At 33.0% G+C, this 14077-nt stretch overlaps 1 pseudogene across 1 annotated transcript; it reads left to right on the top strand.

Moving 5' to 3' along the window:
- The first annotated feature begins 10116 nt into the window (after positions 1 to 10116).
- Positions 10117 to 10699, top strand: LOC112615851 (annotated as a pseudogene). Its single transcript, XR_003117484.1, has one exon. The product of XR_003117484.1 is annotated as a 60S ribosomal protein L17 pseudogene (transcript).
- Positions 10700 to 14077: the final 3378 nt, after the last annotated feature.

Below are 14077 nucleotides of genomic sequence, written 5' to 3'. Positions count from 1 at the left end.
CCTTCATGTGTAGTTTTTTAAATTACTAATTAAATCTCTTTATTTAGTGTAGATCTTCTTGATATTCTGCTTCTCCTTGGCAAGTTTCATTATTTTTGTTTCTTTGTAGAGATTTGTCAATTTCCTGAAAGTTATCTAATTTGTTGTCATACAGCTGTTTATGGTACTCAGTTAAAATCCTTTTGGTCTGTACAATTGGTAGTGATGCTAACTATTTTGCTCTAGATTTTAGTAATATTGCTTATCTCTTTTATTTCCTGGACAATTTATTAAAGTTTTGTTGCTTTACTAATTATTACTGATAATATAATTTTGGTTTTATTAATTTCCTCTATTGTTTTTCTAGTAGATATTTAATTTATTCCTACTATAGTCTTTATTGTTTTCTTCCTTCTGTTTGCTTTGGGTTTAGTATTTGTTTATTTTTCACTGTGTTTGAATGAAAATTATAGTTTATTATTTGATATCTGTCTTTATTGTTAGAGCAAGCTATAACTGTTTAAATGAATATGTTTGTTTTCCCTTAAGCACTACTTTAGCTGTATCCCATAAATTTTTAAAATTTTATTTAGTTTTACTTACTTTTATTGCTATTTATTAGATATACGTATTTCAGGGGTACATGTGATAATTTTATGTATTCAATAAACAAATTAAAGTAATCAGGATAATTTGGATATCCATCAAATCAAATATTTATTTTTTCTTTAAGTTAGTAACATTTGAATGATTCTCTTTTAGCTATTTTGAAATCTACAATCAATTAATTTTCACAATAGTCACTTTACCAATCTACCAAACATCAGGCCTTATTTCTTCCAGCTAACAACATATTTGTCCCCAGTAATTGACTTCTCTTCCCCTCCTCCACTTATACTTCCTGGTCTCTTATAAAACGTAGTCTCCTCTGGGCTGCCATGAGATTGATTTTTTAATGTTCCACATATGAAGGCCACTGAATATGAGATTTTTGTATTTCTGTACTTTGTTTCACTTAATGACCTCCAGTTTCATCCATGTTGTTTCAGATCACAGAACTGTATTTCCTTTTATAGCTGAATAATATTTCATTTTCTATATATGCCATATTTTCTATATTAATTTTTCCACTGATACACATGTAGGTTGATTCCATATTTTGGCTATTGTCAGTAGTGCTGCAGTAAATGTAGAAATGCAAATATATTTTGTATGTATTGATTCTCTTTCATTGGATCTATACTCAGGAGTAGAATTGCTGGAACATATGGTAGGTTTATTTTTACTTTTTTGAGACACCTGTATACTTTTTTCCATAGTGACTGTAATAATTTACATTCACACAAATAGTGTAGGAGAGTTCTCCTTTACCTACATACATGCCAGCAGCAGTTATTCCCTGTATTTTTGATAAAATTTATTCGAACTGGGGTGAGATGATACCTCACTGTGGTTTGATTTGCATTTTTCTGATGATTAGAGTTGTTGAACAGTTTTTCATGTACCTGTCAGCCATATTTATGTATTCTTTTGAGAAATGTTTATTCAGATTTTTTGCCCATTTTAAAATTGGATTATTTGATTTTTTTTCTGTTGAGTTATTTGAGCTCCTTATATATTCTGATTATTAATCCTTTGTCAGTTGGATAGTTTGCAAATATGTTTTTTTCTCATTCTTTGTGTTTTTTCTTCACTGTCTTGATTGTTTTATTTGCCTTGCAGAAGGTTTTTAGACTGATGTAACCCCACTTATCTATTTTTGCTTTGGCTACCTGTGATTTTGAGGTCTTACACACAAAAATCTTTGGACAGAACAATGTTCTGCAACATTTTCCCCAAATTTTCTTCTAGTAGTTTCATAGTTTCAGTTATTAGATGTAGGTCTTTAATCCATTTTGATTTTTTGTATATAGTGATAAATACTGATCTAGTTTCATTCTTCTGCATATGTTTATCCACTTTTTCTAGAAGCATCTATCAAATACACTGTTCTTTCCCCTTGTATGGTCCTGGTGCCTTTGCCAAAATGAATTGGCTATAAATGCGTAGATTTATACCTGTGATTTTTATTCTGTTCCATTGGTCTACATGTCTGTTTTAATGTCAGTACCATGCTGACTTTAAAGCTTTCCATTACAATTTTGAACAAGAAAATAATGCCCACTTTTACTAATTTTATTCATCACAATACTGGAAGTCCTAGCCAGAGCAATTAGTCATGAGGAAGAAATAAAGGGCATTCAAATTGGAAAGGAAGATGTCAAAATAGCCTTGTATGCACGTGATATAATCTTATATGTAGAAAATCCTGAACACTTCACCAAAAAACTGTTAAAACTGGTAAACAAATTCAACAAAGTTACACAATACAAAATGAACATACCAAAACCAGTAGAATTTATATATGTCAGCAGCAAGCAATCTGAAAAATAAATTAAAAAATAATCACACTTGCAGTAGCTACAAAGAATATATAATACCTGGGGTCAGTTTAACTAAAGGTGTGAAAGACCTATGCAAGGAAATCAATATAACATTGATGAAATAAATCAAAAAGGATTTCACAAAAATAGAAGAATATCCTTCACTCATGGATTAGAAAAATTAATTTTATTAAAATGATAATTCTACACAAAGCAATTATAAACTTAATGCAATCCTTATCAAAATACCAATGACATCCTTCAAATAAATAGAAAAAAAATCTAAAGTGTATATGGAACCACAAAAGATCTGCATAGTCAAAGCAATCCTGAGCAAAAATCTAGAAGGCATCATACCACCTGACATGAAAATATAATGCAAAGCTACAGTAATTGTATGTTTCTGTATGTTGTGTCTACCTTTTAAATGGTTTCAATGTATTTTAAAATTTTTCTCATTTTTTTGACCCATTGGTTATTCAGAAGCATGTTGCTTATTTTCAACATGTTTGTGATTTTCCAAGGTGTTTGAGGCTGCGGTAATATATGATTGCACCACTATACTAAAGCCCTGGTGACAGAATGAGACCTTGTCTCTCTCTCACACACACACACACCCAGCACCAAAACTTACCACAATTACCAGTGAATTTGAAATAGCCTGGAGCTCCTTCAATTTAGTAAAGAACATCTACAACAAAACAAATAACAAAAAAGCAAACAAAAATAAGTCTAGAATATCAAAAGACTTTTGTAGAAGGAAAGAAAAAGTTGATGGGCTCATATTACTTGATTTTAAGATTTACTGTAAAGCTACACTCTTCAAAGCAGCATGGTAGTAGATAAAGATAGACTAAAAGCTAAATTGAACAGAATGTTGTCCAAAATAGATCTATAGAAATATGTTTATCTGAATTTAACAAGAGTACAAAACAAATTTAATAAAGAAGGATACATTTCTTGACAGTTTTGGAACAACTGGACATTTATATGCAAAATATAAAAATTGATGAAAGCCTCACACCTTATCAAAAATTAACTGATAATAGCTCATAGATCTGCATATAAAACGTAAGCCTACAAAACTGATACAAGAAAATATAGGAGCAAATATTTGTGACTTGAGGTTAAGAGTTCATAGGTAATAACAAAAATAGTGACTAAAGAAAAAACTGATAAATCTTCACACGACAAACATTAAAAATGTTTGCTGTATAAATACAACTGTGAAGTGAATGAAAAGACAAACAATAGACTGGGAGAAAATATTTATAAGACATTTATCCAGTAAAGTTTTAATACCTAGAAGAATAAAGAACTCTGAGAATAACAAGAAGCAAACAAACAAGACATAATCATAATATAGGTAAAAAGCTGAAGCAAACCTTCACATATTTGTACATCAAAGAAAAAAAAGGTTATTTATATATACATATATTTAAATCAGGATATTATACCATGAGGTAGTTATTTTCATCTTCCTATTTGCAGAATGGGCAACTGAGGCCCAGAGAGGAAAGTCATTTCTTTGGAGACAGCAAGATTCAATTTCAACTCTCTCTGACTATACCAAGCTAGACTGGCTCATTCTTTATCAATCCCATCACCATGCCCTTGCCGTGAGGAGCTCATTAAAACTGAAGTTGACTTGGGTTAGATTTAAGTTGAAGTGACGCCGGGTCTGGCCAAGTAGGAACAGACTTCAGGCCTCTCTGAGAGAACTTAGTTTCTGCCTGCCCCTTGATGGAGATCAGAGATGCCTCTATAAATTGGATTTTGGTGATAGGTGTGAGGGAGACCTAAAATCAAAGCTGAGATGAGGGTGGGTTAAAGAAGTGGAATTCTGAGGTGGGTGAGAGGGTAATAGAGGGAGAAAGGGGGTAGGCCATTTTACAGGAGAAATGAGTGGCAGAGGTTTTAGGAGTCTAGATTGGGTGTCTGTGTTACAATGCACAAAAGGTAGAAAATTGGGGCGGTCATAGCCCATAAATTGAGGAGCAGAGCTCTGTGTTCTAGTCTGTGATGATGATGGGACTGGAAAACGTTAAAATGCAAGTCTAATCTTCAATAATTTACTTATAAAGTTCTGGCTCCAGTACCTAGCTCTCTAGATGGGAGAGTGCTTCAGAGTTAGATCAGGTTTTGGAATATGGTGGAGTAGGGAGTGTAATGGATTATACAATGGCTATCATTGAAACAGGTAAATAAGAGGCAGGGGAATGCTTTGCATAAGGAGAATCAGTCATTCTATAGAGTAATGACAAGGAGAGATGAAGGGCTTACAGCTATAAGTCAGAAATAGTGAAAATTTTAAATAAATTATAACAAAATGAAACAAGCACAGAAAAATGAAGCCCACTAATTACTGAAATTTAAGATGTTATCCCATCCTATTGAATTTGTACCTTTAGCTGTAGTACAATTAGCATCCTTATATTACACAAAAATAGCAGTATATGTGAATATATTTATGTAAGTTTATTGTTAATATTGAAACAAGGTATATACTTTATTGACATATGGTAATATCTGAAAATTTAGAAAAACTTTAGTTACCCTTCAGTTTTGCTTTTTAGCAAATGTTCTTATCCATTTTTATATATCCCCAACTATATTTGAAATAGGTTCATGATTTGTATTTCTTTGCCTTATCTTTCTTGCTAAAAAGTAACTTACTTAGATGACAGAGCATCACCGCTCTCTGATCCTCTTGAATGCCTCACATACACTGTGGACTGAATAAACATTTGTGAAATGTATGAATGACTGTTGTATTGAATATGTGACCTCTCATTTCCTTTCATGTTGGAAGTACTCACCAACACATGGTATTTGATATATTGTTAAACATTTACTATTTTATTCTATAACATGTTTAGACACATGATCTGTAATTTCCAAAGACACTTGCAGAAGCTGCTGCTTTGGGGTGATATGGGGTGGGGGGTGGTATCTTATAGGAGCCAAGAAAGATTTTAGTTCAGCTGAGCTCTCATTGTACTGTTTGATATGGACATTCAAACTATTTTACACTTGTATTTTATGACTCAGCTACTATTATATTTTATTTGAAAATTATCTTCTACACTTTTATGTGATTTTACAGAAATTTGATGGTTTTTTTACATACACACTCACCTTTGGTGAGGGAGGAGTTTGAACTCTCCTTGATTCTAATTGTACACCCTTTTAATCTCCCACCTTAATCAGTGATTGCCCTCATCTTTATCATGCTTATCTAGGCTCAAATTTTTTATGACTGTATTCCTGTTAAAGTAGCATTCTCAGTGATCATTTTAACTTCATTTATTTACCTCCAACCCATCATAAATTGCATGCCAGTAGCAATTATTATGGTAAAGTATTTGTAACATATCCTGCTCAATTTCAGGTGTAATATTTGTTTCCATATAATTGTTTCCAAGGGCCAATGAATCTAATTTAACCTACAAAACAAGTATCTTAAGAAATCTCCCTAATATTCCTTTATCACACCTGAAATAATTACTTTCCATTCACAACTTAAGATTAACACCTGTTGGTGTTTCTTGGGCTTATTCAAACTCCCTTTCTTAAAAAGCACAGTGATAGATAGAGGAGGGAAATAAAGTTGTGAAGACCTTGTAGAGTTGTGGTAGCCACAGTACCACCTGGATCTACCTCAAAGAAATACTTTACTGTACATATACAAGGAGTGAAGTTAGCTATCAACTTCAGCTTTCATCTCTGCTTTACAAACAAGTTTGTGTCCTTCCCAGACAGTCTCAGGCAATGACTGAGCATGACAGAAGTACCTAATTTGGAATTATCTAACAAATTATTTTGCTCTGAGTTTGCCTATTGGATTGATGAAGATGCCAACTCTGTATGATGATAGGATGATCCTCCTGTCCAAACATATTCCTTCCCTTTTTTATTTCACAGGTGTCAGATGAGACTAAAGACTCCCTCCTCATTTTGTCTTTCATAAGCAGTGTGCCAAATAAAACTCTCACATTACTGGCTTCATGTCAACATCTACTTTCTTGAGGTTCCAATTGACACAGGATGCAAATAAAGATTTGATTATAAAAACAACGTGTGCTAAAGAAAGGAGAGTAAGAAAAGATTTTAGTCAAATCCAAGAGCCACACTGTTAAGTAATTGTCTTTTGAGGAAAATCATTTTGACTTGGGGACAATGAGAGATAATCTAAGATTCCAACAAAAAATGAACCTCTGTTTATAGGGCCTGTAGTTGTTGATCAAGTTTAATGTGAATGTGGGAGTTATTAGTATTATCTGTAACAGTAACGATTATTACTAAGAGAATGACTTATTAAAAAAATAAAAAGAACAATAAAATGTCGTGAATCTGATTATTTGTTTTTCTTTATCATTGATATAAGGAGTACTGGCAGTGAAAAGTTTCCAAGGCAAGTAAAAGTCCATACCTGGCTTAGGAAAATTTAAGAAGCCAGGAATATAATTATAGTAGAGAAAATATCAAAGTATGAGTCAGAAATCTTGTGTTACTATCTCCATATTGGCATCTTGAACAAGTTAGCTTCTGTCAGCTTTGTTTCCTCATCTGCAAAATTATGCAACAATCTTGTATATATTAGGATAACATAAAATCAAATATATACACATATGTATAAATGTTTATATCATGGAATTGCTGTGATGATCAAATGAAATCATGAATATGAACATATTCTGCAAACCCTAAAGCAGTGAGAGTATTATCTGACTGCTGCATGGGTTGTCCTTTTTGGTCATGATTATGTTCTATAAATCTGCCTTGTTCTTATAAATCTCTTAGCTATTTTCTTCTTATCTGAGTAGTAGTTTTAATTTATAGACTTTGTAAATTAAAACAAAGTATGGCATTGAAGACAATCACTGCTTTGGAAATATTAAGCAGTTGAAAATATCAGAGTTTTAAATGACTATTGGTGATATGTTAGTACATAGGCAGCTATTTACATAGGTGCTTTGAAGGACACTAAAGAGCTTGCCCTTATGCTAACTATTTTTCACACTAGTTTGTTTCCTTTAAAATATTTTCATGTTTTAAACATTTAACCTTTATAAAATTGTAATTGTTCAATTACAATTATTTTACTTCCATCTATCACAGTACTATATAGTACTCAAATAAGTTTATCAAATTAGTAGAGATTGGTTCAGAAAGAAAGAGGACATAGAGCAGATGAAATTTGATTGAAGTGGGGCAATTGAAACAGTGAAATGTCCAGAATGCAAATTGTTTAGTAAGAAGAGAAAGCTTAGGTGACTGGGCCATGAGAAGTCTTGGACAGCTGGAAAGCAGAATGAAGGTTTTAAGTTCTTGGTGGGTGGGTTGATGGGGATTGAGAAAAGGCATAAAGGAGCACTGAAGGAAGGGTTGTAAGCCACTGAAAACAAAAGTTTTCTATTCACAAATTTGCTCATGCTAAACCTGCTTCAGAAATCCCTGAAAGTAGACATTTGCATCAATAAAGCTTTTATTAGGCAGAAAGGTTATATTTTGTGTTCAATCTATTGAGAAAATCCAGCAAGTTCTCTACCTACAAAGGTTCTTTAAATGTAGTGCTTTCCTGCTACCCTAATCTGATCATGCAACATTAGCTGGAAATTGCAAGGAGAAAAAGCTAATAAAACTACTCTTGTAAACCCAACAATACAGGATCCACTTAAGGTAGTGCTGATCTCATAACCTACAAATTTCCATTTCATTAGTCTGCTAGGTAAAACAGTGCTAAAGTGCCCTTTCAGTGACACTGGAGCTGTGAGAGGTTTTCTGACTTGATTGCAGTCCTTTCTGTTAATTATTAGTAAAGAGATCTCCTCACAAAGGCTGCTGTCTAGCTTTCCAGGCTGAGGGGCTTAGGCAGTTTGGATCCAAGAGGTCTTACTCATTGGAATGACTTAATTCAAATATCTTCTTTCAAGGTTTCAAATTCTGTTGTTGGTAGGTAGGAAGAGTCTCTGAGATCAATGTGGAAAAACTATCATTAACACAAGGGCATAGGATTTTTTTAGTTAAAGCTTGGGGATTCCATCTGGCTCACATCTGAGTGGGTATGTTTTTTAATCCTCCCTGTATCTTTCAACATCAGCTCAGTAATATATTTTCATTTATAATGATGTATTTCATCTATCACACATTTGTCCTTATTTTACTATACTGTTAGAATGATAGCTAAAGTAAAACTTTATACAATTTATTTTTATTCAACACAATTTAGAAGATGTAATGCACCTAGCTGAAAAATATAAATTTTTCCAACATATTTTCAGTTTGAGTGTGAAAAACTATCTTCCATGGGTCCATTCCCCTGCCGCCCCAGATATTATTCTTTTAATTCATATAAATTGCCACTAAGTGAACAGCGATATCTGGAGCTGTGGCTCAAACTCTGAATAGCTATGTTTTCCATAGTTTTATTTTATTTGAAAACCTTAACGATTATGTCATTGCCAGTGGACAGTTTTCAAAACAAAATACACATATTTAGAGACCTAAATATGTATTTGCTGTTGGCAAATAATTTAATTTTACAAGGTGATTTTAGCTTCTTTATATGATGAGATGGAGGTTTACTATAAAGCAATAGATGTCTTCTACATCTTAAAATTTTCATTTTTACCCAGGAATTTTGTTACTTCCTTTTTCAGCAAGGTAAACTTGTTCCTATTGGTCTGCTATTTTGCTTTATAGAGTAATTCTTTTTTCTTAGGTAAAAGTGACTTTTGAGAAAGGCACTCATGCCTCACTCTAAAGGGCTTCCTGTTGTCAGGAGACCTGCCAAAAGTGAAAAAAACAAAAAACAAACAAACAAAAAAAAAACACATCGTTCAATTATTTTAGGTACCATTGGAACTGGTGGAAAATTGATTTGCTTGATGCTAGAGTTAGATTTTTAGAAAACAATTTTTAAGAATAAAAAAAAAACAGGGTATACCCAATGTATCTTCTCTGAGAAACGGTAAGGTATAATTTATTTTTGGGCATTGTACACACTCTTTAGTGAAATATCTCTTCATGACTCTTGCTCATTTTGTAATTGGATTGTTTGTTTTAAATTGTTGAGTTTTGAGGCTTTTTAAATACTCTAGATAATCATTCTTTGTTGGATATGTGATTTCCAAATATTTTCTCCCAGTCTGTATCTTGTCTTTTCATCCTCTTCATAAAGTCTTTTACAGAACAAGTGTTTTTAATTTGTATGGCATAAAATATAACTTTTATTAATAGGATTTTACTTTTGGTATTAAGTCAAAGAACTATTCTCCTAAGCATTAAAAATTTCAGATTACCTCATTTTTTTCAAAATAAGTTTTATAGTATTATATTCATGTGTGATCTATTTTTAGTTCTTTTTGGTTAAAAATGTGAGACTTAGGTCAAAGTTTATGACTTTTTGTTTGTTTGTTTGTTTTGCCTATGGATGGCCAATTGCTTCAGTCCCATTTGTTGAAAAGTCTACTGTTTCTCCGTTGTGTTGATTCTAAACCATTGCCGCAAATCAGTTCAGAATATTTCTACTAATCTATTTCTGGGTTTTTTACTCTGTTCCATTGATATCTCTGTTTCATTGATTTTTATGATTATTTCTCCACCAATATCGCACTATCTTAATTAGCCTGACTATATAGAAGGACTTGCTGTCTAGTGGAGTGATTCTTCTGACTATATTGTTCTTTTTAAAAATGTTTTTGGCGCTCTTTCCCTAAGCGGCCTGAGGTCATCTGTGAAAATGGTTCACTATTCACTTGACCCAGAGAACCCCACGAAATCATGCAAATCAAGAGGTTCCAATCTTCGTGTTCACTTTAAGAACACTCGTGAAACTGCCCAGGCCATCAAGGGTATGCATATTCGAAAAGCCACGAAGTATCTGAAAGATGTCACTTTACAGAAACAGTGCGTACCATTCCGACGTTACAATGGTGGAGTTGGCAGGTGTGCCCAGGCCAAGCAGTGGGGCTGGACACAAGGTCGGTGGCCCAAAAAGAGTGCTGAATTTTTGCTGCACATGCTTAAAAATGCAGAGAGTAATGCTGAACTTAAGGGTTTAGATGTAGATTCTCTGGTCATCGAGCATATCCAAGTGAACAAAGCACCTAAGATGCGCCGGGACCTACAGAGCTCATGGTCAGATTAACCCATACATGAGCTCTCCCTGCCACATTGAGATGATCCTTACTGAAAAGGAACAGATTGTTCCTAAACCAGAAGAAGAGGGTGCCCAGAAGAAAAAGATATCCCAGAAGAAACTGAAGAAACAAAAACTTATGGCACGGGAGTAAATTCAGCATTAAAATAAATGTAATTAAAAGGAAAAAAAAATGTTTTTGGCTATTCTAGTGCCTAAAACTTTTCTTATAAATGTTAGAAGTTTGTCTATGTCTACAAAAGTCTTTGCTAGTTTTGATGAGAATTTAATTAATCCTGTGAATCAATTTGAGAAGAATCGGCATGATATATTATATGAATGGCACTCTATTGTGTATTAGTACCACACTTTCTTTACCCATTCATTTGTTGATGGACACTTAGGTTGCTCCTGAATCTTGGCTGTTGTGAAGAGCAGTGCAACAAACATGAGAGTGCAGACATCTCTTTGATATACTGATTTCCTTTCTTTTGGGTATATACCCAGCAGTGATATTACTGAATCATACAGTAACTCAATTTTTAGTTTTTTGAGGAACCTCCCAATTATTCTCCATAGAGGTTGTACTAATTCACATTTGCATCAGCAGTGTATGAGGGTTCCCTTTTCTCCATATCCTTGCCAGCATTTCTTATTGCCTGTCTTTTGGATATAAGCCATTTTAAACGAGATGATATCGCACTGTAGTTTTGATTTGCATTTATCTGATGGTCAGCGACTTTAATCACCTTTTCATGTGCCTGTTTGTCTTCTTTTGAGAAATACCTATTCAGATATTTTGTTCATTTTTAATTACATTATTAGATTTATTTCCATAGATTTGTTTGAGCTTCTTATATACTCTGGTCATTAGTCCTTTGTCAGATAGGTAATTTGCAATTTTTTTTTCCAATTCTGTTGGTTTTTTCTTCATTTTGTTGATTGCTTCATTTGCTGTGCAGAAGCTTTCTAACTTCATGTGATTCCAGTTATCTATTTTTTTTTTTTGATTGCCTGTACTTGTGGAGTAATACTCAAGAAACTTTTACCCAGACCGATTCTTAGAGAGTTTGTCCCATGATTTCTTTTTTTTTTTTTTTTAAATTTATTTATTATTATTATACTGTAAGTTGTAGGGTACATGTGCATAACGTGCAGGTTTGTTACATATGTATACTTGTGCCTTGTTGGTGTGCTGCACCCATCAACTCGTCATTTACATCAGGTATAACTCCCAATGCAATCCCTCCCCCCGCCCCCCTCCCCATGATAGGCCCCGGTGTGTGATGTTCCCCTTCCCGAGTCCAAGTGATCTCATTGTTCAGTTCCCACCTATGAGTGAGAACATGCGGTGTTTGGTTTTCTGTTCTTGTGATAGTTTGCTAAGAATGATTTCTCAAAAGAAGACATCCATGATTTCTTTTAATAGTTTCATAGTTTGACATCTTATATTTAAGTCTTTAATTCATTTTGACTTGATTTTCTATATGGCAAATGATAAGGGTCTAATTTCATAAATCTGCATATGGATATTCAGTTTTCCCAGAACCACTGATTGAAAAGATTGTCTTTTTCCCAGTGTGTGTTCTTGGCACCTTTTTTGAAAATAAGTTCACTCTAGGTGTGTGAACTTGTTTCTGGGCTTTCTATTTTGTTTAACTGGCCTATGCATCTGTATTTTATGCCAGTACTGTGCTGTTTTTGTTGTTGTTGTTGTTTGTTTGTTTGTTTGTTTGTTTTCCTATAGATCTGTGGTATAATTTGAAGTCAGGTAATGTAATTCTGCCCATTTTGTTCTCTTTGATTAATATACTCTTGGCTACTGTGGGCCTGTTGTGGTGCCATATAAATTTTAGGATTGTTTTTCTATTTCTGTGAGGAACATCATTTGTATTTTGATGGGGATTGCATTGAGTCTTTAGATTGCTTCCAATCTGTGAACATGGAATATCTTTACAGTTTTTTATGAGCTCTCTTCAAATTATACTATCAATGTTTTATAGTTTTTATTGTAGATATATTTCACTCTCTTGGTTAAGATATTTCCTAGGTATTTTACTTTATTTGTGACTATTGTAAATGAGATTACTTTTTTTATTTGTTTCTCAGATTGTTTGCTGTTGACAGAAGCACTGATGATTTTTGTATGTTGCTATTTTATACTGTAACTTCACTGAATTTGTTTATGAGTTCTAATAGCTTCTTTGTGGAGTCTTTAGTTTTTTTAAATATAAGATTATATCATCTGAAAACAAGAAAAATTTCACTTATTTGTTCCAATTTGGATGCCCTATGTTACTTTCTTTTCCTTAATTGTTCTAGCTAGGACTTGCAGCACTATGTTGGATAACAGTAGTGAAAGTAGGAATTCTTGGCGAGTTCCAGATCTTAGAGTAAAAGCTGTCAGTTTATTCACACTTAGCATTATACTAGCTGTGGCTCTGTCATACATGGCTTTTATTATGTTGAGGTATATTTCTTTTATACCTAGAATTTTTTTTTAGAGTTTTTTCATGAAGTGATGTTAAATTTTATCAAATGCTTTCACAGCATCATTGAAATGATCACATAGGTTTTGTCCTTAATTCTGTTGGTATTAAGTATCGCATTGATTGATTTGCATATGCCCAACCATCCTTGCATCACAGGGATAAATCTCATTTGGTCATGATGAATAATCTTTTTAATGTGTTTTTTTGAATTTGGTTTGCTACTATTTTGTTGAGGATTTTTGCATCAATATTAATCAGGTATATTGGCCTGTAACTTTTTTGATGTGTTTTTGTCTGATTTTGTTATCAAGATAATACTGGCTTAATGGAATAGGTTTCGAAGTACTCCCTCCTCTTCTACTTTTCAGAATAGTTTTAGTAGGATTGGTATTTTCTCTTCTTTAAAAATTTGGTGTAATTCAGTAGTGAAGCCATCAGGTCCCAGACTTCATTTTGCTGGGGCACTTTCAATTACATCTTAGATCGGTTTACTTATTCTTGATCTGTTCAAGTTTTGGATTTCTTCATGGTTCAAACTTGGTAGGTTATGTTTGTCTAAAAATTTATCCATTTCCTCTAGATTTTACAACTTATTGGCATATAGTTGCTCATAGTAACCACTAATGATCCTTTGAATTTCTCCAGTATCAGTTGTAATATCTCCTTTCTTGTTTCTGATTTTATTTGCTTGGATCTCCTCCCCTATTGTCTTCATTTGTCTAGCTAAGGGTTTGTCAATTTTGTTTTCGAAACACCAACTTTATGCCTCATTAACCTTTTGTATTTTTTTCTTCATTTCAAATATATTTATTTCTGCTCTGATCTTTGTGATGTACTTTATTCTACTAATTCTGGGTTAGTTTTGCTCTTGCTTTTCTAGTTCTTTAAGATTTATCATTAAATTGTTTATTTATAGTTTTCCTTCTTTCTTGATGTAGGTTCTTATAGCAATATATTTTTCTGTTAATCTGCCTTTACTGTATTCCATAAATTTCAGTATGTTGTGATTCTATTATCATTTGTTTCAAGAACATTTTCAA

This window comes from Theropithecus gelada, chromosome X, assembly GCF_003255815.1.
Source record: "Theropithecus gelada isolate Dixy chromosome X, Tgel_1.0, whole genome shotgun sequence".
Classification (NCBI taxonomy): Eukaryota; Metazoa; Chordata; class Mammalia; order Primates; family Cercopithecidae; genus Theropithecus; species Theropithecus gelada.
Note: the sequence above shows the minus strand (reverse complement) of the source record. Positions and strands in the feature narration are given on the sequence as shown.